The sequence below is a fragment of the Thermobia domestica genome, unplaced genomic scaffold (genome assembly GCF_964235325.1).
Source record: "Thermobia domestica unplaced genomic scaffold, izTheDome1.hap1.1 HAP1_SCAFFOLD_490, whole genome shotgun sequence".
Lineage (NCBI taxonomy): Eukaryota > Metazoa > Arthropoda > Insecta > Zygentoma > Lepismatidae > Thermobia > Thermobia domestica.
This window is the reverse complement of record NW_027656200.1, coordinates 1-24168: the sequence shown is the minus strand read 5'-3', so window position 1 is coordinate 24168 and position 24168 is coordinate 1. Positions and strand designations below refer to the sequence as shown.

The window sequence follows — 24168 nt, the reverse complement described above, 5'->3', positions numbered from 1 at the left end:
GATCAACAATATCGTGTCCCTGGGATTTCACACACATTCTCATTCCACCAAATTTTCCATCATCACTCACTTGTCTTACCCCTTACTTTTAGCCTGAAGTTCAAAAAAAAAAAAAAAAAAAAAAATGGGGTGTTAAACTGAATGATTTCATTTTTTCTTCTTCTTATTCTCTCTGTAATAAAGTAAAAAAAAAAAAAAATCATTCCATCGTATCACCAGTATTCATTTAAAAAAATAAATAAATAAAATAAGAAATTAAAGAAACAAATACATAAAAAGTGATAAAAGTAGTTAAAAAGAGAGAAACGAATAGGATTTTAAACAAAATACAACATTTATTATTGGCATAAAAATACATAAATGGAAAGCTATATAAATGGAGAAATTGAATAAATTAATAGAATAAATATTCATAACTTTCATAGGCAACAAATTGAACATGAGAAAATGACAAATACAAGATGGATATAAATTGAATATTGTAAAATAGAAAATGAAGAAAACAGTTGTTTTTCTTTAATCAAAAAAAAACTCAAAGCTTTCCTCTCGTAAATTATAAATATTTACTGATGTGACTTCCTTCAAGAACCGCCACTAAAACATGTTCGATTTCGACGTGTTAAATATTTCAAAAACTATCATCGTTGTGAACAAGAATTTCCACATGAGTCAAGTGTGTGCGAAACTTGTCCCAAGAAATGGTTTTGACTGACGACCGAAAACTCTCGCCAAGTGGAAATTTGTGAAAACGTTTTGGGATTGTGTAAAAATGATTCTCACTCTTTGGGTAATGTTATCATGGGTGACATTCAAATACGACGCCAAAACAAAGAGGCAAATGCTAAATGGCACACGTCGACGTCGCACAACACTATGCTCATTGTGTTTTCTGACATTAGGCGGATCGTTCACCATGAGTTTGTGTCTCCGGACACAAGTCTAAATTTCACGTACAAGTCCTCAACAGACTGAGTGAGAGCAAGGATTCAGCGGTGATTGGATACTTTATCATGACAATGCGCCAGCCCACACTGTCCTGGGCGTGACCAATTACCTGGCCAAATCTAACGTGGCAATTCTGCCATCCTACAGTCCGGACTTGGCTCCCTCAGGCTTCTTTTTGTTTCCCCGTTCGAAATCCTCCCTGAAAGGACATCGTTACAGAACAATTGACGTGGTGAAAGCAGCTTTTGAAATGGCTTTAAACGCATTGCCAACACAGACCTTCCAGGATGCCTTTGCTGATTGGAAATCACGCTGCCAAAGATGGATCGACGCAAGAGGGCAATAGATTGAATAATGCTAATCCACATTATGTAAATAAATGTGGTGACATTACTTTCCGGACAGATGCCATGCAAAAGAGGCATAATGCAATAGTCAATAGAGTAAAAAAGGCCGCCGAGAAAAAGTTTAGAGTTGAAGCCGAAAATCAGCAGGTCGTTGAGGGTAACAGATGCAGACCAGACTTGTTACTGGTCAAAGATAATAAAGCCTATATAGTAGACGTAACGGTTCCCTTTGAAAATAGACTGGAAGCCGTTGAAAATGCAAGACAGGAGAAAATCCAGAAATATGACGAGGTCAAGACCAGACTAATGGAGAAGTTTTTAGAGGTAGAAATAATCCCAATAATAGTTGGAGCACTGGGCAGTTGGGATCCACAAAATGATCATTTTTTAAGAAAATTGTGTTCCAAATCCTACCTAAGTTTAATGAAAAAATTGTGCGTAAGTGACACAATTAGATGGTCCCGCGACATCTATATTGAACACATAACAGGCCAGAAACAATACTAGGAATGACACCAGAAGCACTAACTAAACAAATAAGCTGATTTTTAAGACACCTTTCTAAAGGATTGTTTGAAGTGATAATACCCTCCCATTCTCATTTTACTGTTGTTGACATATATACACGCCATATAAAATCAGAATGAAGCTTTTTTAATTATAACAAATTCAAACAAACTTTTAGTAAGTCTGACCTATATCCTTACCAATATCCCTTTTTTATCTATAAATTTATTTTATTCTTTTTATGCTTAAAGTGACGAAACCAATCGGTCGATAACATTTATTCTTTTAGTATATATATAACGAGAAACACTGTATATTTTAGCTTAATTGACGAACCTAATGGGTTAAATTCTATCCCATAATGAAAGTAACAAACATGTATCGGGACATCTGTTCTTATCAGCTTAATATCTGATACGACCCACATTGTGGGTCCAGAATATTAAACTGATTTTTGGACTGAGGTGAGGTGGTTGTGGCTTGCCACACCCTCACCACGTGTCGGCCCAGCATTGCAGTACAGTTGGGATCGGCACACCTAAATCAAATTCAACCATAGTTCTTCTCTCTCATCTTGGTGGGTCATGGGTTCGAGTTCTACATGAAGCCTCATTCATGGTGCAAGTGACATTCTTTCTGCAAGATGGTCAAGGTCTGTCCGGAAAGTAATGTCACCACATTTATTTACATAATGTGGATTAGCATTATTCAATCTATTGCCCTCTTGCGTCGATCCATCTTTGGCAGCGTGATTTCCAATCAGCAAAGGCATCCTGGAAGGTCTGTGTTGGCAATGCGTTTAAAGCCATTTCAAAAGCTGCTTTCACCACGTCAATTGTTCTGTAACGATGTCCTTTCAGGGAGGATTTCGAACGGGGAAACAAAAAGAAGCCTGAGGGAGCCAAGTCCGGACTGTAGGATGGCAGAATTGCCACGTTAGATTTGGCCAGGTAATTGGTCACGCCCAGGACAGTGTGGGCTGGCGCATTGTCATGATAAAGTATCCAATCACCGCTGAATCCTTGCTCTCACTCAGTCTGTTGAGGACTTGTACGTGAAATTTAGACTTGTGTCCGGAGACACAAACTCATGGTGAACGATCCGCCTAATGTCAGAAAACACAATGAGCATAGTGTTGTGCGACGTCGACGTGTGCCATTTAGCATTTGCCTCTTTGTTTTGGCGTCGTATTGGAATGTCACCCATGATAACATTACCCAAAGAGTGAGAATCATTTTTACACAATCCCAAAACGTTTTCACAAATTTCCACTTGGCGAGAGTTTTCGGTCGTCAGTCAAAACCATTTCTTGGGACAAGTTTCGCACACACTTGACTCATGTGGAAATTCTTGTTCACAACGATGATAGTTTTTGAAATATTTAACACGTCGAAATCGAACATGTTTTAGTGGCGGTTCTTGAAGGAAGTCACATCAGTAAATATTTATAATTTACGAGAGGAAAGCTTTGAGTTTTTTTTTGATTAAAGAAAAACAACTGTTTTCTTCATTTTCTATTTTACAATATTCAATTTATATCCATCTTGTATTTGTCATTTTCTCATGTTCAATTTGTTGCCTATGAAAGTTATGAATATTTATTCTATTAATTTATTCAATTTCTCCATTTATATAGCTTTCCATTTATGTATTTTTATGCCAATAATAAATGTTGTATTTTGTTTAAAATCCTATTCGTTTCTCTCTTTTTAACTACTTTTATCACTTTTTATGTATTTGTTTCTTTAATTTCTTATTTTATTTATTTATTTTTTTAAATGAATACTGGTGATACGATGGAATGATTTTTTTTTTTTTTTACTTTATTACAGAGAGAATAAGAAGAAGAAAAAATGAAATCATTCAGTTTAACACCCCATTTTTTTTTTTTTTTTTTTTTTTGAACTTCAGGCTAAAAGTAAGGGGTAAGACAAGTGAGTGATGATGGAAAATTTGGTGGAATGAGAATGTGTGTGAAATCCCAGGGACACGATATTGTTGATCACAAATTTACTTGTGTGGGTATCGAAGTAAGTGCTCTAGCACTGAGCCTGCCACATTTGGGAGAAAATGAAGTAACATGTAGCGAAGGGCCATGCTACGTTGAGAATACTAGTCCTCGTTGGATCACCAAAGTGAAGCAGTGTTAGTACTTGGATAGATGGACTGCTTGGATATATCACGTTTTGTAGTTTCCGTATGAATCAGGATATATATCTGTAAGAAGTGAGAGTGGGAAATGTTTCAGTTTTACACGCACGGCACAGTTTAAAGGCTACACAAGACGGATGATTATGAAAGTCTGAGAACACTCACAACTACAAACCGAAACCATCGCAGTAGTAGTTGGCACTCTACCACTGAGCTTCCCAACTAGTGTCTATGTTTGAATTGTTTTATTCCGGGACAGCGCGAACGCAGTCCCGACTAACAAAAATTACGCGCCCGAGATACCCACGTTTGGGGTATTCGCGGGGGTCAACCCAACCGAAGTGCAATGGAAGGATCTCACCCCGGGGGAACCGCCTTGCTGATCACGGTAGCCCCTACGCCAGGTAAGTATGCTGATGAAATCCAAGTCATTTGCCCAATCAAACTGCGTCAACGAATCGACAGTGAGAGGTTACAATTATACCACAAACATAGATGTGTTGTCTGCACTAGTACTCATTTTAATGTAGGCAGAAAAGTCACTAGGAAATAGAAAACACAGAAAATAGAAACATTTTTATATGATGACGAGAAATTACCTGCCTGCACTCGGTTACTACCATCAGTGAGCAATCTACTGCCATCTGTTGGCATTTCTTCTTGTTTTACGTCTTGAACATCGGCACAACAGAGAGGAATAAAATGATTATGGTATAGTTTACAGCTATTTATGTTTTCAAATGTACGTATATGTAGTTGGTTGTGCTTTCTTGAAGATATTTGATGCCTATTTCCAACTGTGTAACGCAAACCGAAACTGTTCTATCTGTGAGCGCACTATTGCTATGCAACAATTTTCTGGCTGTTTACAATACGAAAACAATAACATTTAACAATGGAATGATTGGGAAATAATCCATGAAAAGCTGATGAAACATTGAGATTGCTTTAATAAATGTAATTTTCCGATTTCATGCAATATATACTGGATGTTGTGAATGGCACCAACATGGCGGATGGGTTGCTTAGCAGCTTTGTATGTATAGGGACTTCTTAAATATATGCTAGTAGTGCAATTTCAAATCTAGATAGAACCGCAAATTACACAAGCATGAAATTGAACGCACTTATTGGAACCAAATAGCAGCGTCTAAGATTTACATTTATTTGGGCCATATCTATTTTGGATTGAATGAAAGGTGTCTAACACCACTAACTCTCACCCCAGCTGTTGAAACATTGATAATATAAACCGGAAAACCGCGTGCTCTCGTCATCGCTTCTCGGCCTTTTGGCTAAGATCAAAGTGTAGTATCTGTTCTTATCAGCTTAATATCTGATACGACCCACATTGTGGGTCCAGAATATTAAACTGATTTTTGGACTGAGGTGAGGTGGTTGTGGCTTGCCACACCCTCACCACGTGTCGGCCCAGCATTGCAGTACAGTTGGGATCGGCACACCTAAATCAAATTCAACCATAGTTCTTCTCTCTCATCTTGGTGGGTCATGGGTTCGAGTTCTACATGAAGCCTCATTCATGGTGCAAGTGACATTCTTTCTGCAAGATGGTCAAGGTCTGTCCGGAAAGTAATGTCACCACATTTATTTACATAATGTGGATTAGCATTATTCAATCTATTGCCCTCTTGCGTCGATCCATCTTTGGCAGCGTGATTTCCAATCAGCAAAGGCATCCTGGAAGGTCTGTGTTGGCAATGCGTTTAAAGCCATTTCAAAAGCTGCTTTCACCACGTCAATTGTTCTGTAACGATGTCCTTTCAGGGAGGATTTCGAACGGGGAAACAAAAAGAAGCCTGAGGGAGCCAAGTCCGGACTGTAGGATGGCAGAATTGCCACGTTAGATTTGGCCAGGTAATTGGTCACGCCCAGGACAGTGTGGGCTGGCGCATTGTCATGATAAAGTATCCAATCACCGCTGAATCCTTGCTCTCACTCAGTCTGTTGAGGACTTGTACGTGAAATTTAGACTTGTGTCCGGAGACACAAACTCATGGTGAACGATCCGCCTAATGTCAGAAAACACAATGAGCATAGTGTTGTGCGACGTCGACGTGTGCCATTTAGCATTTGCCTCTTTGTTTTGGCGTCGTATTGGAATGTCACCCATGATAACATTACCCAAAGAGTGAGAATCATTTTTACACAATCCCAAAACGTTTTCACAAATTTCCACTTGGCGAGAGTTTTCGGTCGTCAGTCAAAACCATTTCTTGGGACAAGTTTCGCACACACTTGACTCATGTGGAAATTCTTGTTCACAACGATGATAGTTTTTGAAATATTTAACACGTCGAAATCGAACATGTTTTAGTGGCGGTTCTTGAAGGAAGTCACATCAGTAAATATTTATAATTTACGAGAGGAAAGCTTTGAGTTTTTTTTTGATTAAAGAAAAACAACTGTTTTCTTCATTTTCTATTTTACAATATTCAATTTATATCCATCTTGTATTTGTCATTTTCTCATGTTCAATTTGTTGCCTATGAAAGTTATGAATATTTATTCTATTAATTTATTCAATTTCTCCATTTATATAGCTTTCCATTTATGTATTTTTATGCCAATAATAAATGTTGTATTTTGTTTAAAATCCTATTCGTTTCTCTCTTTTTAACTACTTTTATCACTTTTTATGTATTTGTTTCTTTAATTTCTTATTTTATTTATTTATTTTTTTAAATGAATACTGGTGATACGATGGAATGATTTTTTTTTTTTTTACTTTATTACAGAGAGAATAAGAAGAAGAAAAAATGAAATCATTCAGTTTAACACCCCATTTTTTTTTTTTTTTTTTTTTTTGAACTTCAGGCTAAAAGTAAGGGGTAAGACAAGTGAGTGATGATGGAAAATTTGGTGGAATGAGAATGTGTGTGAAATCCCAGGGACACGATATTGTTGATCACAAATTTACTTGTGTGGGTATCGAAGTAAGTGCTCTAGCACTGAGCCTGCCACATTTGGGAGAAAATGAAGTAACATGTAGCGAAGGGCCATGCTACGTTGAGAATACTAGTCCTCGTTGGATCACCAAAGTGAAGCAGTGTTAGTACTTGGATAGATGGACTGCTTGGATATATCACGTTTTGTAGTTTCCGTATGAATCAGGATATATATCTGTAAGAAGTGAGAGTGGGAAATGTTTCAGTTTTACACGCACGGCACAGTTTAAAGGCTACACAAGACGGATGATTATGAAAGTCTGAGAACACTCACAACTACAAACCGAAACCATCGCAGTAGTAGTTGGCACTCTACCACTGAGCTTCCCAACTAGTGTCTATGTTTGAATTGTTTTATTCCGGGACAGCGCGAACGCAGTCCCGACTAACAAAAATTACGCGCCCGAGATACCCACGTTTGGGGTATTCGCGGGGGTCAACCCAACCGAAGTGCAATGGAAGGATCTCACCCCGGGGGAACCGCCTTGCTGATCACGGTAGCCCCTACGCCAGGTAAGTATGCTGATGAAATCCAAGTCATTTGCCCAATCAAACTGCGTCAACGAATCGACAGTGAGAGGTTACAATTATACCACAAACATAGATGTGTTGTCTGCACTAGTACTCATTTTAATGTAGGCAGAAAAGTCACTAGGAAATAGAAAACACAGAAAATAGAAACATTTTTATATGATGACGAGAAATTACCTGCCTGCACTCGGTTACTACCATCAGTGAGCAATCTACTGCCATCTGTTGGCATTTCTTCTTGTTTTACGTCTTGAACATCGGCACAACAGAGAGGAATAAAATGATTATGGTATAGTTTACAGCTATTTATGTTTTCAAATGTACGTATATGTAGTTGGTTGTGCTTTCTTGAAGATATTTGATGCCTATTTCCAACTGTGTAACGCAAACCGAAACTGTTCTATCTGTGAGCGCACTATTGCTATGCAACAATTTTCTGGCTGTTTACAATACGAAAACAATAACATTTAACAATGGAATGATTGGGAAATAATCCATGAAAAGCTGATGAAACATTGAGATTGCTTTAATAAATGTAATTTTCCGATTTCATGCAATATATACTGGATGTTGTGAATGGCACCAACATGGCGGATGGGTTGCTTAGCAGCTTTGTATGTATAGGGACTTCTTAAATATATGCTAGTAGTGCAATTTCAAATCTAGATAGAACCGCAAATTACACAAGCATGAAATTGAACGCACTTATTGGAACCAAATAGCAGCGTCTAAGATTTACATTTATTTGGGCCATATCTATTTTGGATTGAATGAAAGGTGTCTAACACCACTAACTCTCACCTCAGCTGTTGAAACATTGATAATATAAACCGGAAAACCGCGTGCTCTCGTCATCGCTTCTCGGCCTTTTGGCTAAGATCAAAGTGTAGTATCTGTTCTTATCAGCTTAATATCTGATACGACCCACATTGTGGGTCCAGAATATTAAACTGATTTTTGGACTGAGGTGAGGTGGTTGTGGCTTGCCACACCCTCACCACGTGTCGGCCCAGCATTGCAGTACAGTTGGGATCGGCACACCTAAATCAAATTCAACCATAGTTCTTCTCTCTCATCTTGGTGGGTCATGGGTTCGAGTTCTACATGAAGCCTCATTCATGGTGCAAGTGACATTCTTTCTGCAAGATGGTCAAGGTCTGTCCGGAAAGTAATGTCACCACATTTATTTACATAATGTGGATTAGCATTATTCAATCTATTGCCCTCTTGCGTCGATCCATCTTTGGCAGCGTGATTTCCAATCAGCAAAGGCATCCTGGAAGGTCTGTGTTGGCAATGCGTTTAAAGCCATTTCAAAAGCTGCTTTCACCACGTCAATTGTTCTGTAACGATGTCCTTTCAGGGAGGATTTCGAACGGGGAAACAAAAAGAAGCCTGAGGGAGCCAAGTCCGGACTGTAGGATGGCAGAATTGCCACGTTAGATTTGGCCAGGTAATTGGTCACGCCCAGGACAGTGTGGGCTGGCGCATTGTCATGATAAAGTATCCAATCACCGCTGAATCCTTGCTCTCACTCAGTCTGTTGAGGACTTGTACGTGAAATTTAGACTTGTGTCCGGAGACACAAACTCATGGTGAACGATCCGCCTAATGTCAGAAAACACAATGAGCATAGTGTTGTGCGACGTCGACGTGTGCCATTTAGCATTTGCCTCTTTGTTTTGGCGTCGTATTGGAATGTCACCCATGATAACATTACCCAAAGAGTGAGAATCATTTTTACACAATCCCAAAACGTTTTCACAAATTTCCACTTGGCGAGAGTTTTCGGTCGTCAGTCAAAACCATTTCTTGGGACAAGTTTCGCACACACTTGACTCATGTGGAAATTCTTGTTCACAACGATGATAGTTTTTGAAATATTTAACACGTCGAAATCGAACATGTTTTAGTGGCGGTTCTTGAAGGAAGTCACATCAGTAAATATTTATAATTTACGAGAGGAAAGCTTTGAGTTTTTTTTTGATTAAAGAAAAACAACTGTTTTCTTCATTTTCTATTTTACAATATTCAATTTATATCCATCTTGTATTTGTCATTTTCTCATGTTCAATTTGTTGCCTATGAAAGTTATGAATATTTATTCTATTAATTTATTCAATTTCTCCATTTATATAGCTTTCCATTTATGTATTTTTATGCCAATAATAAATGTTGTATTTTGTTTAAAATCCTATTCGTTTCTCTCTTTTTAACTACTTTTATCACTTTTTATGTATTTGTTTCTTTAATTTCTTATTTTATTTATTTATTTTTTTAAATGAATACTGGTGATACGATGGAATGATTTTTTTTTTTTTTACTTTATTACAGAGAGAATAAGAAGAAGAAAAAATGAAATCATTCAGTTTAACACCCCATTTTTTTTTTTTTTTTTTTTTTTGAACTTCAGGCTAAAAGTAAGGGGTAAGACAAGTGAGTGATGATGGAAAATTTGGTGGAATGAGAATGTGTGTGAAATCCCAGGGACACGATATTGTTGATCACAAATTTACTTGTGTGGGTATCGAAGTAAGTGCTCTAGCACTGAGCCTGCCACATTTGGGAGAAAATGAAGTAACATGTAGCGAAGGGCCATGCTACGTTGAGAATACTAGTCCTCGTTGGATCACCAAAGTGAAGCAGTGTTAGTACTTGGATAGATGGACTGCTTGGATATATCACGTTTTGTAGTTTCCGTATGAATCAGGATATATATCTGTAAGAAGTGAGAGTGGGAAATGTTTCAGTTTTACACGCACGGCACAGTTTAAAGGCTACACAAGACGGATGATTATGAAAGTCTGAGAACACTCACAACTACAAACCGAAACCATCGCAGTAGTAGTTGGCACTCTACCACTGAGCTTCCCAACTAGTGTCTATGTTTGAATTGTTTTATTCCGGGACAGCGCGAACGCAGTCCCGACTAACAAAAATTACGCGCCCGAGATACCCACGTTTGGGGTATTCGCGGGGGTCAACCCAACCGAAGTGCAATGGAAGGATCTCACCCCGGGGGAACCGCCTTGCTGATCACGGTAGCCCCTACGCCAGGTAAGTATGCTGATGAAATCCAAGTCATTTGCCCAATCAAACTGCGTCAACGAATCGACAGTGAGAGGTTACAATTATACCACAAACATAGATGTGTTGTCTGCACTAGTACTCATTTTAATGTAGGCAGAAAAGTCACTAGGAAATAGAAAACACAGAAAATAGAAACATTTTTATATGATGACGAGAAATTACCTGCCTGCACTCGGTTACTACCATCAGTGAGCAATCTACTGCCATCTGTTGGCATTTCTTCTTGTTTTACGTCTTGAACATCGGCACAACAGAGAGGAATAAAATGATTATGGTATAGTTTACAGCTATTTATGTTTTCAAATGTACGTATATGTAGTTGGTTGTGCTTTCTTGAAGATATTTGATGCCTATTTCCAACTGTGTAACGCAAACCGAAACTGTTCTATCTGTGAGCGCACTATTGCTATGCAACAATTTTCTGGCTGTTTACAATACGAAAACAATAACATTTAACAATGGAATGATTGGGAAATAATCCATGAAAAGCTGATGAAACATTGAGATTGCTTTAATAAATGTAATTTTCCGATTTCATGCAATATATACTGGATGTTGTGAATGGCACCAACATGGCGGATGGGTTGCTTAGCAGCTTTGTATGTATAGGGACTTCTTAAATATATGCTAGTAGTGCAATTTCAAATCTAGATAGAACCGCAAATTACACAAGCATGAAATTGAACGCACTTATTGGAACCAAATAGCAGCGTCTAAGATTTACATTTATTTGGGCCATATCTATTTTGGATTGAATGAAAGGTGTCTAACACCACTAACTCTCACCCCAGCTGTTGAAACATTGATAATATAAACCGGAAAACCGCGTGCTCTCGTCATCGCTTCTCGGCCTTTTGGCTAAGATCAAAGTGTAGTATCTGTTCTTATCAGCTTAATATCTGATACGACCCACATTGTGGGTCCAGAATATTAAACTGATTTTTGGACTGAGGTGAGGTGGTTGTGGCTTGCCACACCCTCACCACGTGTCGGCCCAGCATTGCAGTACAGTTGGGATCGGCACACCTAAATCAAATTCAACCATAGTTCTTCTCTCTCATCTTGGTGGGTCATGGGTTCGAGTTCTACATGAAGCCTCATTCATGGTGCAAGTGACATTCTTTCTGCAAGATGGTCAAGGTCTGTCCGGAAAGTAATGTCACCACATTTATTTACATAATGTGGATTAGCATTATTCAATCTATTGCCCTCTTGCGTCGATCCATCTTTGGCAGCGTGATTTCCAATCAGCAAAGGCATCCTGGAAGGTCTGTGTTGGCAATGCGTTTAAAGCCATTTCAAAAGCTGCTTTCACCACGTCAATTGTTCTGTAACGATGTCCTTTCAGGGAGGATTTCGAACGGGGAAACAAAAAGAAGCCTGAGGGAGCCAAGTCCGGACTGTAGGATGGCAGAATTGCCACGTTAGATTTGGCCAGGTAATTGGTCACGCCCAGGACAGTGTGGGCTGGCGCATTGTCATGATAAAGTATCCAATCACCGCTGAATCCTTGCTCTCACTCAGTCTGTTGAGGACTTGTACGTGAAATTTAGACTTGTGTCCGGAGACACAAACTCATGGTGAACGATCCGCCTAATGTCAGAAAACACAATGAGCATAGTGTTGTGCGACGTCGACGTGTGCCATTTAGCATTTGCCTCTTTGTTTTGGCGTCGTATTGGAATGTCACCCATGATAACATTACCCAAAGAGTGAGAATCATTTTTACACAATCCCAAAACGTTTTCACAAATTTCCACTTGGCGAGAGTTTTCGGTCGTCAGTCAAAACCATTTCTTGGGACAAGTTTCGCACACACTTGACTCATGTGGAAATTCTTGTTCACAACGATGATAGTTTTTGAAATATTTAACACGTCGAAATCGAACATGTTTTAGTGGCGGTTCTTGAAGGAAGTCACATCAGTAAATATTTATAATTTACGAGAGGAAAGCTTTGAGTTTTTTTTTGATTAAAGAAAAACAACTGTTTTCTTCATTTTCTATTTTACAATATTCAATTTATATCCATCTTGTATTTGTCATTTTCTCATGTTCAATTTGTTGCCTATGAAAGTTATGAATATTTATTCTATTAATTTATTCAATTTCTCCATTTATATAGCTTTCCATTTATGTATTTTTATGCCAATAATAAATGTTGTATTTTGTTTAAAATCCTATTCGTTTCTCTCTTTTTAACTACTTTTATCACTTTTTATGTATTTGTTTCTTTAATTTCTTATTTTATTTATTTATTTTTTTAAATGAATACTGGTGATACGATGGAATGATTTTTTTTTTTTTTACTTTATTACAGAGAGAATAAGAAGAAGAAAAAATGAAATCATTCAGTTTAACACCCCATTTTTTTTTTTTTTTTTTTTTTTTGAACTTCAGGCTAAAAGTAAGGGGTAAGACAAGTGAGTGATGATGGAAAATTTGGTGGAATGAGAATGTGTGTGAAATCCCAGGGACACGATATTGTTGATCACAAATTTACTTGTGTGGGTATCGAAGTAAGTGCTCTAGCACTGAGCCTGCCACATTTGGGAGAAAATGAAGTAACATGTAGCGAAGGGCCATGCTACGTTGAGAATACTAGTCCTCGTTGGATCACCAAAGTGAAGCAGTGTTAGTACTTGGATAGATGGACTGCTTGGATATATCACGTTTTGTAGTTTCCGTATGAATCAGGATATATATCTGTAAGAAGTGAGAGTGGGAAATGTTTCAGTTTTACACGCACGGCACAGTTTAAAGGCTACACAAGACGGATGATTATGAAAGTCTGAGAACACTCACAACTACAAACCGAAACCATCGCAGTAGTAGTTGGCACTCTACCACTGAGCTTCCCAACTAGTGTCTATGTTTGAATTGTTTTATTCCGGGACAGCGCGAACGCAGTCCCGACTAACAAAAATTACGCGCCCGAGATACCCACGTTTGGGGTATTCGCGGGGGTCAACCCAACCGAAGTGCAATGGAAGGATCTCACCCCGGGGGAACCGCCTTGCTGATCACGGTAGCCCCTACGCCAGGTAAGTATGCTGATGAAATCCAAGTCATTTGCCCAATCAAACTGCGTCAACGAATCGACAGTGAGAGGTTACAATTATACCACAAACATAGATGTGTTGTCTGCACTAGTACTCATTTTAATGTAGGCAGAAAAGTCACTAGGAAATAGAAAACACAGAAAATAGAAACATTTTTATATGATGACGAGAAATTACCTGCCTGCACTCGGTTACTACCATCAGTGAGCAATCTACTGCCATCTGTTGGCATTTCTTCTTGTTTTACGTCTTGAACATCGGCACAACAGAGAGGAATAAAATGATTATGGTATAGTTTACAGCTATTTATGTTTTCAAATGTACGTATATGTAGTTGGTTGTGCTTTCTTGAAGATATTTGATGCCTATTTCCAACTGTGTAACGCAAACCGAAACTGTTCTATCTGTGAGCGCACTATTGCTATGCAACAATTTTCTGGCTGTTTACAATACGAAAACAATAACATTTAACAATGGAATGATTGGGAAATAATCCATGAAAAGCTGATGAAACATTGAGATTGCTTTAATAAATGTAATTTTCCGATTTCATGCAATATATACTGGATGTTGTGAATGGCACCAACATGGCGGATGGGTTGCTTAGCAGCTTTGTATGTATAGGGACTTCTTAAATATATGCTAGTAGTGCAATTTCAAATCTAGATAGAACCGCAAATTACACAAGCATGAAATTGAACGCACTTATTGGAACCAAATAGCAGCGTCTAAGATTTACATTTATTTGGGCCATATCTATTTTGGATTGAATGAAAGGTGTCTAACACCACTAACTCTCACCCCAGCTGTTGAAACATTGATAATATAAACCGGAAAACCGCGTGCTCTCGTCATCGCTTCTCGGCCTTTTGGCTAAGATCAAAGTGTAGTATCTGTTCTTATCAGCTTAATATCTGATACGACCCACATTGTGGGTCCAGAATATTAAACTGATTTTTGGACTGAGGTGAGGTGGTTGTGGCTTGCCACACCCTCACCACGTGTCGGCCCAGCATTGCAGTACAGTTGGGATCGGCACACCTAAATCAAATTCAACCATAGTTCTTCTCTCTCATCTTGGTGGGTCATGGGTTCGAGTTCTACATGAAGCCTCATTCATGGTGCAAGTGACATTCTTTCTGCAAGATGGTCAAGGTCTGTCCGGAAAGTAATGTCACCACATTTATTTACATAATGTGGATTAGCATTATTCAATCTATTGCCCTCTTGCGTCGATCCATCTTTGGCAGCGTGATTTCCAATCAGCAAAGGCATCCTGGAAGGTCTGTGTTGGCAATGCGTTTAAAGCCATTTCAAAAGCTGCTTTCACCACGTCAATTGTTCTGTAACGATGTCCTTTCAGGGAGGATTTCGAACGGGGAAACAAAAAGAAGCCTGAGGGAGCCAAGTCCGGACTGTAGGATGGCAGAATTGCCACGTTAGATTTGGCCAGGTAATTGGTCACGCCCAGGACAGTGTGGGCTGGCGCATTGTCATGATAAAGTATCCAATCACCGCTGAATCCTTGCTCTCACTCAGTCTGTTGAGGACTTGTACGTGAAATTTAGACTTGTGTCCGGAGACACAAACTCATGGTGAACGATCCGCCTAATGTCAGAAAACACAATGAGCATAGTGTTGTGCGACGTCGACGTGTGCCATTTAGCATTTGCCTCTTTGTTTTGGCGTCGTATTGGAATGTCACCCATGATAACATTACCCAAAGAGTGAGAATCATTTTTACACAATCCCAAAACGTTTTCACAAATTTCCACTTGGCGAGAGTTTTCGGTCGTCAGTCAAAACCATTTCTTGGGACAAGTTTCGCACACACTTGACTCATGTGGAAATTCTTGTTCACAACGATGATAGTTTTTGAAATATTTAACACGTCGAAATCGAACATGTTTTAGTGGCGGTTCTTGAAGGAAGTCACATCAGTAAATATTTATAATTTACGAGAGGAAAGCTTTGAGTTTTTTTTTGATTAAAGAAAAACAACTGTTTTCTTCATTTTCTATTTTACAATATTCAATTTATATCCATCTTGTATTTGTCATTTTCTCATGTTCAATTTGTTGCCTATGAAAGTTATGAATATTTATTCTATTAATTTATTCAATTTCTCCATTTATATAGCTTTCCATTTATGTATTTTTATGCCAATAATAAATGTTGTATTTTGTTTAAAATCCTATTCGTTTCTCTCTTTTTAACTACTTTTATCACTTTTTATGTATTTGTTTCTTTAATTTCTTATTTTATTTATTTATTTTTTTAAATGAATACTGGTGATACGATGGAATGATTTTTTTTTTTTTTACTTTATTACAGAGAGAATAAGAAGAAGAAAAAATGAAATCATTCAGTTTAACACCCCATTTTTTTTTTTTTTTTTTTTGAACTTCAGGCTAAAAGTAAGGGGTAAGACAAGTGAGTGATGATGGAAAATTTGGTGGAATGAGAATGTGTGTGAAATCCCAGGGACACGATATTGTTGATCACAAATTTACTTGTGTGGGTATCGAAGTAAGTGCTCTAGCACTGAGCCTGCCACATTTGGGAGAAAATGAAGTAACATGTAGCGAAGGGCCATGCTACGTTGAGAATACTAGTCCTCGTTGGATCACCAAAGTGAAGCAGTGTTAGTACTTGGATAGATGGACTGCTTGGATATATCACGTTTTGTAGTTTCCGTATGAATCAGGATATATATCTGTAAGAAGTGAGAGTGGGAAATGTTTCAGTTTTACACGCACGGCACAGTTTAAAGGCTACACAAGACGGATGATTATGAAAGTCTGAGAACACTCACAACTACAAACCGAAACCATCGCAGTAGTAGTTGGCACTCTACCACTGAGCTTCCCAACTAGTGTCTATGTTTGAATTGTTTTATTCCGGGACAGCGCGAACGCAGTCCCGACTAACAAAAATTACGCGCCCGAGATACCCACGTTTGGGGTATTCGCGGGGGTCAACCCAACCGAAGTGCAATGGAAGGATCTCACCCCGGGGGAACCGCCTTGCTGATCACGGTAGCCCCTACGCCAGGTAAGTATGCTGATGAAATCCAAGTCATTTGCCCAATCAAACTGCGTCAACGAATCGACAGTGAGAGGTTACAATTATACCACAAACATAGATGTGTTGTCTGCACTAGTACTCATTTTAATGTAGGCAGAAAAGTCACTAGGAAATAGAAAACACAGAAAATAGAAACATTTTTATATGATGACGAGAAATTACCTGCCTGCACTCGGTTACTACCATCAGTGAGCAATCTACTGCCATCTGTTGGCATTTCTTCTTGTTTTACGTCTTGAACATCGGCACAACAGAGAGGAATAAAATGATTATGGTATAGTTTACAGCTATTTATGTTTTCAAATGTACGTATATGTAGTTGGTTGTGCTTTCTTGAAGATATTTGATGCCTATTTCCAACTGTGTAACGCAAACCGAAACTGTTCTATCTGTGAGCGCACTATTGCTATGCAACAATTTTCTGGCTGTTTACAATACGAAAACAATAACATTTAACAATGGAATGATTGGGAAATAATCCATGAAAAGCTGATGAAACATTGAGATTGCTTTAATAAATGTAATTTTCCGATTTCATGCAATATATACTGGATGTTGTGAATGGCACCAACATGGCGGATGGGTTGCTTAGCAGCTTTGTATGTATAGGGACTTCTTAAATATATGCTAGTAGTGCAATTTCAAATCTAGATAGAACCGCAAATTACACAAGCATGAAATTGAACGCACTTATTGGAACCAAATAGCAGCGTCTAAGATTTACATTTATTTGGGCCATATCTATTTTGGATTGAATGAAAGGTGTCTAACACCACTAACTCTCACCTCAGCTGTTGAAACATTGATAATATAAACCGGAAAACCGCGTGCTCTCGTCATCGCTTCTCGGCCTTTTGGCTAAGATCAAAGTGTAGTATCTGTTCTTATCAGCTTAATATCTGATACGACCCACATTGTGGGTCCAGAATATTAAACTGATTTTTGGACTGAGGTGAGGTGGTTGTGGCTTGCCACACCCTCACCACGTGTCGGCCCAGCATTGCAGTACAGTTGGGATCGGCACACCTAAATCAAATTCAACCATAGTTCTTCTCTCTCATCTTGGTGGGTCATGGGTTCGAGTTCTACATGAAGCCTCATTCATGGTGCAAGTGACATTCTTTCTGCAAGATGGTCAAGGTCTGTCCGGAAAGTAATGTCACCACATTTATTTACATAATGTGGATTAGCATTATTCAATCTATTGCCCTCTTGCGTCGATCCATCTTTGGCAGCGTGATTTCCAATCAGCAAAGGCATCCTGGAAGGTCTGTGTTGGCAATGCGTTTAAAGCCATTTCAAAAGCTGCTTTCACCACGTCAATTGTTCTGTAACGATGTCCTTTCAGGGAGGATTTCGAACGGGGAAACAAAAAGAAGCCTGAGGGAGCCAAGTCCGGACTGTAGGATGGCAGAATTGCCACGTTAGATTTGGCCAGGTAATTGGTCACGCCCAGGACAGTGTGGGCTGGCGCATTGTCATGATAAAGTATCCAATCACCGCTGAATCCTTGCTCTCACTCAGTCTGTTGAGGACTTGTACGTGAAATTTAGACTTGTGTCCGGAGACACAAACTCATGGTGAACGATCCGCCTAATGTCAGAAAACACAATGAGCATAGTGTTGTGCGACGTCGACGTGTGCCATTTAGCATTTGCCTCTTTGTTTTGGCGTCGTATTGGAATGTCACCCATGATAACATTACCCAAAGAGTGAGAATCATTTTTACACAATCCCAAAACGTTTTCACAAATTTCCACTTGGCGAGAGTTTTCGGTCGTCAGTCAAAACCATTTCTTGGGACAAGTTTCGCACACACTTGACTCATGTGGAAATTCTTGTTCACAACGATGATAGTTTTTGAAATATTTAACACGTCGAAATCGAACATGTTTTAGTGGCGGTTCTTGAAGGAAGTCACATCAGTAAATATTTATAATTTACGAGAGGAAAGCTTTGAGTTTTTTTTTGATTAAAGAAAAACAACTGTTTTCTTCATTTTCTATTTTACAATATTCAATTTATATCCATCTTGTATTTGTCATTTTCTCATGTTCAATTTGTTGCCTATGAAAGTTATGAATATTTATTCTATTAATTTATTCAATTTCTCCATTTATATAGCTTTCCATTTATGTATTTTTATGCCAATAATAAATGTTGTATTTTGTTTAAAATCCTATTCGTTTCTCTCTTTTTAACTACTTTTATCACTTTTTATGTATTTGTTTCTTTAATTTCTTATTTTATTTATTTATTTTTTTAAATGAATACTGGTGATACGATGGAATGATTTTTTTTTTTTTTACTTTATTACAGAGAGAATAAGAAGAAGAAAAAATGAAATCATTCAGTTTAACACCCCATTTTTTTTTTTTTTTTTTTTGAACTTCAGGCTAAAAGTAAGGGGTAAGACAAGTGAGTGATGATGGAAAATTTGGTGGAATGAGAATGTGTGTGAAATCCCAGGGACACGATATTGTTGATCACAAATTTACTTGTGTGGGTATCGAAGTAAGTGCTCTAGCACTGAGCCTGCCACATTTGGGAGAAAATGAAGTAACATGTAGCGAAGGGCCATGCTACGTTGAGAATACTAGTCCTCGTTGGATCACCAAAGTGAAGCAGTGTTAGTACTTGGATAGATGGACTGCTTGGATATATCACGTTTTGTAGTTTCCGTATGAATCAGGATATATATCTGTAAGAAGTGAGAGTGGGAAATGTTTCAGTTTTACACGCACGGCACAGTTTAAAGGCTACACAAGACGGATGATTATGAAAGTCTGAGAACACTCACAACTACAAACCGAAACCATCGCAGTAGTAGTTGGCACTCTACCACTGAGCTTCCCAACTAGTGTCTATGTTTGAATTGTTTTATTCCGGGACAGCGCGAACGCAGTCCCGACTAACAAAAATTACGCGCCCGAGATACCCACGTTTGGGGTATTCGCGGGGGTCAACCCAACCGAAGTGCAATGGAAGGATCTCACCCCGGGGGAACCGCCTTGCTGATCACGGTAGCCCCTACGCCAGGTAAGTATGCTGATGAAATCCAAGTCATTTGCCCAATCAAACTGCGTCAACGAATCGACAGTGAGAGGTTACAATTATACCACAAACATAGATGTGTTGTCTGCACTAGTACTCATTTTAATGTAGGCAGAAAAGTCACTAGGAAATAGAAAACACAGAAAATAGAAACATTTTTATATGATGACGAGAAATTACCTGCCTGCACTCGGTTACTACCATCAGTGAGCAATCTACTGCCATCTGTTGGCATTTCTTCTTGTTTTACGTCTTGAACATCGGCACAACAGAGAGGAATAAAATGATTATGGTATAGTTTACAGCTATTTATGTTTTCAAATGTACGTATATGTAGTTGGTTGTGCTTTCTTGAAGATATTTGATGCCTATTTCCAACTGTGTAACGCAAACCGAAACTGTTCTATCTGTGAGCGCACTATTGCTATGCAACAATTTTCTGGCTGTTTACAATACGAAAACAATAACATTTAACAATGGAATGATTGGGAAATAATCCATGAAAAGCTGATGAAACATTGAGATTGCTTTAATAAATGTAATTTTCCGATTTCATGCAATATATACTGGATGTTGTGAATGGCACCAACATGGCGGATGGGTTGCTTAGCAGCTTTGTATGTATAGGGACTTCTTAAATATATGCTAGTAGTGCAATTTCAAATCTAGATAGAACCGCAAATTACACAAGCATGAAATTGAACGCACTTATTGGAACCAAATAGCAGCGTCTAAGATTTACATTTATTTGGGCCATATCTATTTTGGATTGAATGAAAGGTGTCTAACACCACTAACTCTCACCTCAGCTGTTGAAACATTGATAATATAAACCGGAAAACCGCGTGCTCTCGTCATCGCTTCTCGGCCTTTTGGCTAAGATCAAAGTGTAGTATCTGTTCTTATCAGCTTAATATCTGATACGACCCACATTGTGGGTCCAGAATATTAAACTGATTTTTGGACTGAGGTGAGGTGGTTGTGGCTTGCCACACCCTCACCACGTGTCGGCCCAGCATTGCAGTACAGTTGGGATCGGCACACCTAAATCAAATTCAACCATAGTTCTTCTCTCTCATCTTGGTGGGTCATGGGTTCGAGTTCTACATGAAGCCTCATTCATGGTGCAAGTGACATTCTTTCTGCAAGATGGTCAAGGTCTGTCCGGAAAGTAATGTCACCACATTTATTTACATAATGTGGATTAGCATTATTCAATCTATTGCCCTCTTGCGTCGATCCATCTTTGGCAGCGTGATTTCCAATCAGCAAAGGCATCCTGGAAGGTCTGTGTTGGCAATGCGTTTAAAGCCATTTCAAAAGCTGCTTTCACCACGTCAATTGTTCTGTAACGATGTCCTTTCAGGGAGGATTTCGAACGGGGAAACAAAAAGAAGCCTGAGGGAGCCAAGTCCGGACTGTAGGATGGCAGAATTGCCACGTTAGATTTGGCCAGGTAATTGGTCACGCCCAGGACAGTGTGGGCTGGCGCATTGTCATGATAAAGTATCCAATCACCGCTGAATCCTTGCTCTCACTCAGTCTGTTGAGGACTTGTACGTGAAATTTAGACTTGTGTCCGGAGACACAAACTCATGGTGAACGATCCGCCTAATGTCAGAAAACACAATGAGCATAGTGTTGTGCGACGTCGACGTGTGCCATTTAGCATTTGCCTCTTTGTTTTGGCGTCGTATTGGAATGTCACCCATGATAACATTACCCAAAGAGTGAGAATCATTTTTACACAATCCCAAAACGTTTTCACAAATTTCCACTTGGCGAGAGTTTTCGGTCGTCAGTCAAAACCATTTCTTGGGACAAGTTTCGCACACACTTGACTCATGTGGAAATTCTTGTTCACAACGATGATAGTTTTTGAAATATTTAACACGTCGAAATCGAACATGTTTTAGTGGCGGTTCTTGAAGGAAGTCACATCAGTAAATATTTATAATTTACGAGAGGAAAGCTTTGAGTTTTTTTTTGATTAAAGAAAAACAACTGTTTTCTTCATTTTCTATTTTACAATATTCAATTTATATCCATCTTGTATTTGTCATTTTCTCATGTTCAATTTGTTGCCTATGAAAGTTATGAATATTTATTCTATTAATTTATTCAATTTCTCCATTTATATAGCTTTCCATTTATGTATTTTTATGCCAATAATAAATGTTGTATTTTGTTTAAAATCCTATTCGTTTCTCTCTTTTTAACTACTTTTATCACTTTTTATGTATTTGTTTCTTTAATTTCTTATTTTATTTATTTATTTTTTTAAATGAATACTGGTGATACGATGGAATGATTTTTTTTTTTTTTACTTTATTACAGAGAGAATAAGAAGAAGAAAAAATGAAATCATTCAGTTTAACACCCCATTTTTTTTTTTTTTTTTTTTGAACTTCAGGCTAAAAGTAAGGGGTAAGACAAGTGAGTGATGATGGAAAATTTGGTGGAATGAGAATGTGTGTGAAATCCCAGGGACACGATATTGTTGATCACAAATTTACTTGTGTGGGTATCGAAGTAAGTGCTCTAGCACTGAGCCTGCCACATTTGGGAGAAAATGAAGTAACATGTAGCGAAGGGCCATGCTACGTTGAGAATACTAGTCCTCGTTGGATCACCAAAGTGAAGCAGTGTTAGTACTTGGATAGATGGACTGCTTGGATATATCACGTTTTGTAGTTTCCGTATGAATCAGGATATATATCTGTAAGAAGTGAGAGTGGGAAATGTTTCAGTTTTACACGCACGGCACAGTTTAAAGGCTACACAAGACGGATGATTATGAAAGTCTGAGAACACTCACAACTACAAACCGAAACCATCGCAGTAGTAGTTGGCACTCTACCACTGAGCTTCCCAACTAGTGTCTATGTTTGAATTGTTTTATTCCGGGACAGCGCGAACGCAGTCCCGACTAACAAAAATTACGCGCCCGAGATACCCACGTTTGGGGTATTCGCGGGGGTCAACCCAACCGAAGTGCAATGGAAGGATCTCACCCCGGGGGAACCGCCTTGCTGATCACGGTAGCCCCTACGCCAGGTAAGTATGCTGATGAAATCCAAGTCATTTGCCCAATCAAACTGCGTCAACGAATCGACAGTGAGAGGTTACAATTATACCACAAACATAGATGTGTTGTCTGCACTAGTACTCATTTTAATGTAGGCAGAAAAGTCACTAGGAAATAGAAAACACAGAAAATAGAAACATTTTTATATGATGACGAGAAATTACCTGCCTGCACTCGGTTACTACCATCAGTGAGCAATCTACTGCCATCTGTTGGCATTTCTTCTTGTTTTACGTCTTGAACATCGGCACAACAGAGAGGAATAAAATGATTATGGTATAGTTTACAGCTATTTATGTTTTCAAATGTACGTATATGTAGTTGGTTGTGCTTTCTTGAAGATATTTGATGCCTATTTCCAACTGTGTAACGCAAACCGAAACTGTTCTATCTGTGAGCGCACTATTGCTATGCAACAATTTTCTGGCTGTTTACAATACGAAAACAATAACATTTAACAATGGAATGATTGGGAAATAATCCATGAAAAGCTGATGAAACATTGAGATTGCTTTAATAAATGTAATTTTCCGATTTCATGCAATATATACTGGATGTTGTGAATGGCACCAACATGGCGGATGGGTTGCTTAGCAGCTTTGTATGTATAGGGACTTCTTAAATATATGCTAGTAGTGCAATTTCAAATCTAGATAGAACCGCAAATTACACAAGCATGAAATTGAACGCACTTATTGGAACCAAATAGCAGCGTCTAAGATTTACATTTATTTGGGCCATATCTATTTTGGATTGAATGAAAGGTGTCTAACACCACTAACTCTCACCCCAGCTGTTGAAACATTGATAATATAAACCGGAAAACCGCGTGCTCTCGTCATCGCTTCTCGGCCTTTTGGCTAAGATCAAAGTGTAGTATCACACGTGTTTGAATTGGCTGGGGGGTGGTCGGTGTCGGTCGCGTTAGGTGTTAGGGATCCCCGTAGTTTCTCTCCCATTGCAGGTGGGCGCTTTCGAGCTGCTACTGCTTGGGCGAGATAAATTGATGACCTTCCCTGCTTCTAGATAGACGAATTGATCACGGGCTCGCAACTCCCTGATCAACCGATGTAGTCAATGATTTGATGGTTCCTGATTGGTGTTAGGGATCCCCTGGATTCTCTCCCATTGCAGGTGGGCGCTTTTGAGCTGCTACTGCTTGGGCGGCATTGATTGACGACCTTCCTTTCTTTTAGCTGTCGGAATACACGTATATAGACGAATAGATCGTGGGCTGGCAGCTTACTAATTAGCTGTAATCGATAAACTGTCTGAACTTCAATCGAAATGGAAACAATCCCGCCACTACGAAGGGACGGCAGCACTCTCATTGTACGTTTT

The 24168-nt window shown here is 38.7% G+C and overlaps 14 non-coding genes across 14 annotated transcripts; 7 read left to right on the top strand and 7 right to left on the bottom strand.

Moving 5' to 3' along the window:
- The first annotated feature begins 2152 nt into the window (after window positions 1-2152).
- On the top strand, window positions 2153-2342 carry LOC145676977 (U2 spliceosomal RNA). Its single transcript, XR_014129571.1, has one exon. It is a non-coding gene; the product is annotated as a U2 spliceosomal RNA (small nuclear RNA).
- A 1858-nt stretch (window positions 2343-4200) lies between these two features.
- On the bottom strand, window positions 4201-4362 carry LOC145676931 (U1 spliceosomal RNA). Its single transcript, XR_014129526.1, has one exon. It is a non-coding gene; the product is annotated as a U1 spliceosomal RNA (small nuclear RNA).
- Window positions 4363-5225: 863 nt separating this feature from the next.
- On the top strand, window positions 5226-5418 carry LOC145676960 (U2 spliceosomal RNA). Its single transcript, XR_014129555.1, has one exon. It is a non-coding gene; the product is annotated as a U2 spliceosomal RNA (small nuclear RNA).
- A 1857-nt stretch (window positions 5419-7275) lies between these two features.
- On the bottom strand, window positions 7276-7437 carry LOC145676926 (U1 spliceosomal RNA). Its single transcript, XR_014129525.1, has one exon. It is a non-coding gene; the product is annotated as a U1 spliceosomal RNA (small nuclear RNA).
- An 863-nt stretch (window positions 7438-8300) lies between these two features.
- On the top strand, window positions 8301-8493 carry LOC145676959 (U2 spliceosomal RNA). Its single transcript, XR_014129554.1, has one exon. It is a non-coding gene; the product is annotated as a U2 spliceosomal RNA (small nuclear RNA).
- Window positions 8494-10350: 1857 nt separating this feature from the next.
- Window positions 10351-10512, bottom strand: LOC145676974 (U1 spliceosomal RNA). Its single transcript, XR_014129568.1, has one exon. It is a non-coding gene; the product is annotated as a U1 spliceosomal RNA (small nuclear RNA).
- Window positions 10513-11375: 863 nt separating this feature from the next.
- On the top strand, window positions 11376-11568 carry LOC145676958 (U2 spliceosomal RNA). The gene has a single exon (XR_014129553.1). It is a non-coding gene; the product is annotated as a U2 spliceosomal RNA (small nuclear RNA).
- Window positions 11569-13426: 1858 nt separating this feature from the next.
- Window positions 13427-13588, bottom strand: LOC145676963 (U1 spliceosomal RNA). Its single transcript, XR_014129557.1, has one exon. It is a non-coding gene; the product is annotated as a U1 spliceosomal RNA (small nuclear RNA).
- Window positions 13589-14451: 863 nt separating this feature from the next.
- Window positions 14452-14644, top strand: LOC145676957 (U2 spliceosomal RNA). Its single transcript, XR_014129552.1, has one exon. It is a non-coding gene; the product is annotated as a U2 spliceosomal RNA (small nuclear RNA).
- Window positions 14645-16498: 1854 nt separating this feature from the next.
- LOC145676951 (U1 spliceosomal RNA) lies at window positions 16499-16660 on the bottom strand. Its single transcript, XR_014129546.1, has one exon. It is a non-coding gene; the product is annotated as a U1 spliceosomal RNA (small nuclear RNA).
- Window positions 16661-17523: 863 nt separating this feature from the next.
- On the top strand, window positions 17524-17716 carry LOC145676956 (U2 spliceosomal RNA). The gene has a single exon (XR_014129551.1). It is a non-coding gene; the product is annotated as a U2 spliceosomal RNA (small nuclear RNA).
- Window positions 17717-19570: 1854 nt separating this feature from the next.
- On the bottom strand, window positions 19571-19732 carry LOC145676940 (U1 spliceosomal RNA). Its single transcript, XR_014129535.1, has one exon. It is a non-coding gene; the product is annotated as a U1 spliceosomal RNA (small nuclear RNA).
- Window positions 19733-20595: 863 nt separating this feature from the next.
- LOC145676955 (U2 spliceosomal RNA) lies at window positions 20596-20788 on the top strand. Its single transcript, XR_014129550.1, has one exon. It is a non-coding gene; the product is annotated as a U2 spliceosomal RNA (small nuclear RNA).
- A 1854-nt stretch (window positions 20789-22642) lies between these two features.
- On the bottom strand, window positions 22643-22804 carry LOC145676920 (U1 spliceosomal RNA). The gene has a single exon (XR_014129522.1). It is a non-coding gene; the product is annotated as a U1 spliceosomal RNA (small nuclear RNA).
- Window positions 22805-24168: the final 1364 nt, after the last annotated feature.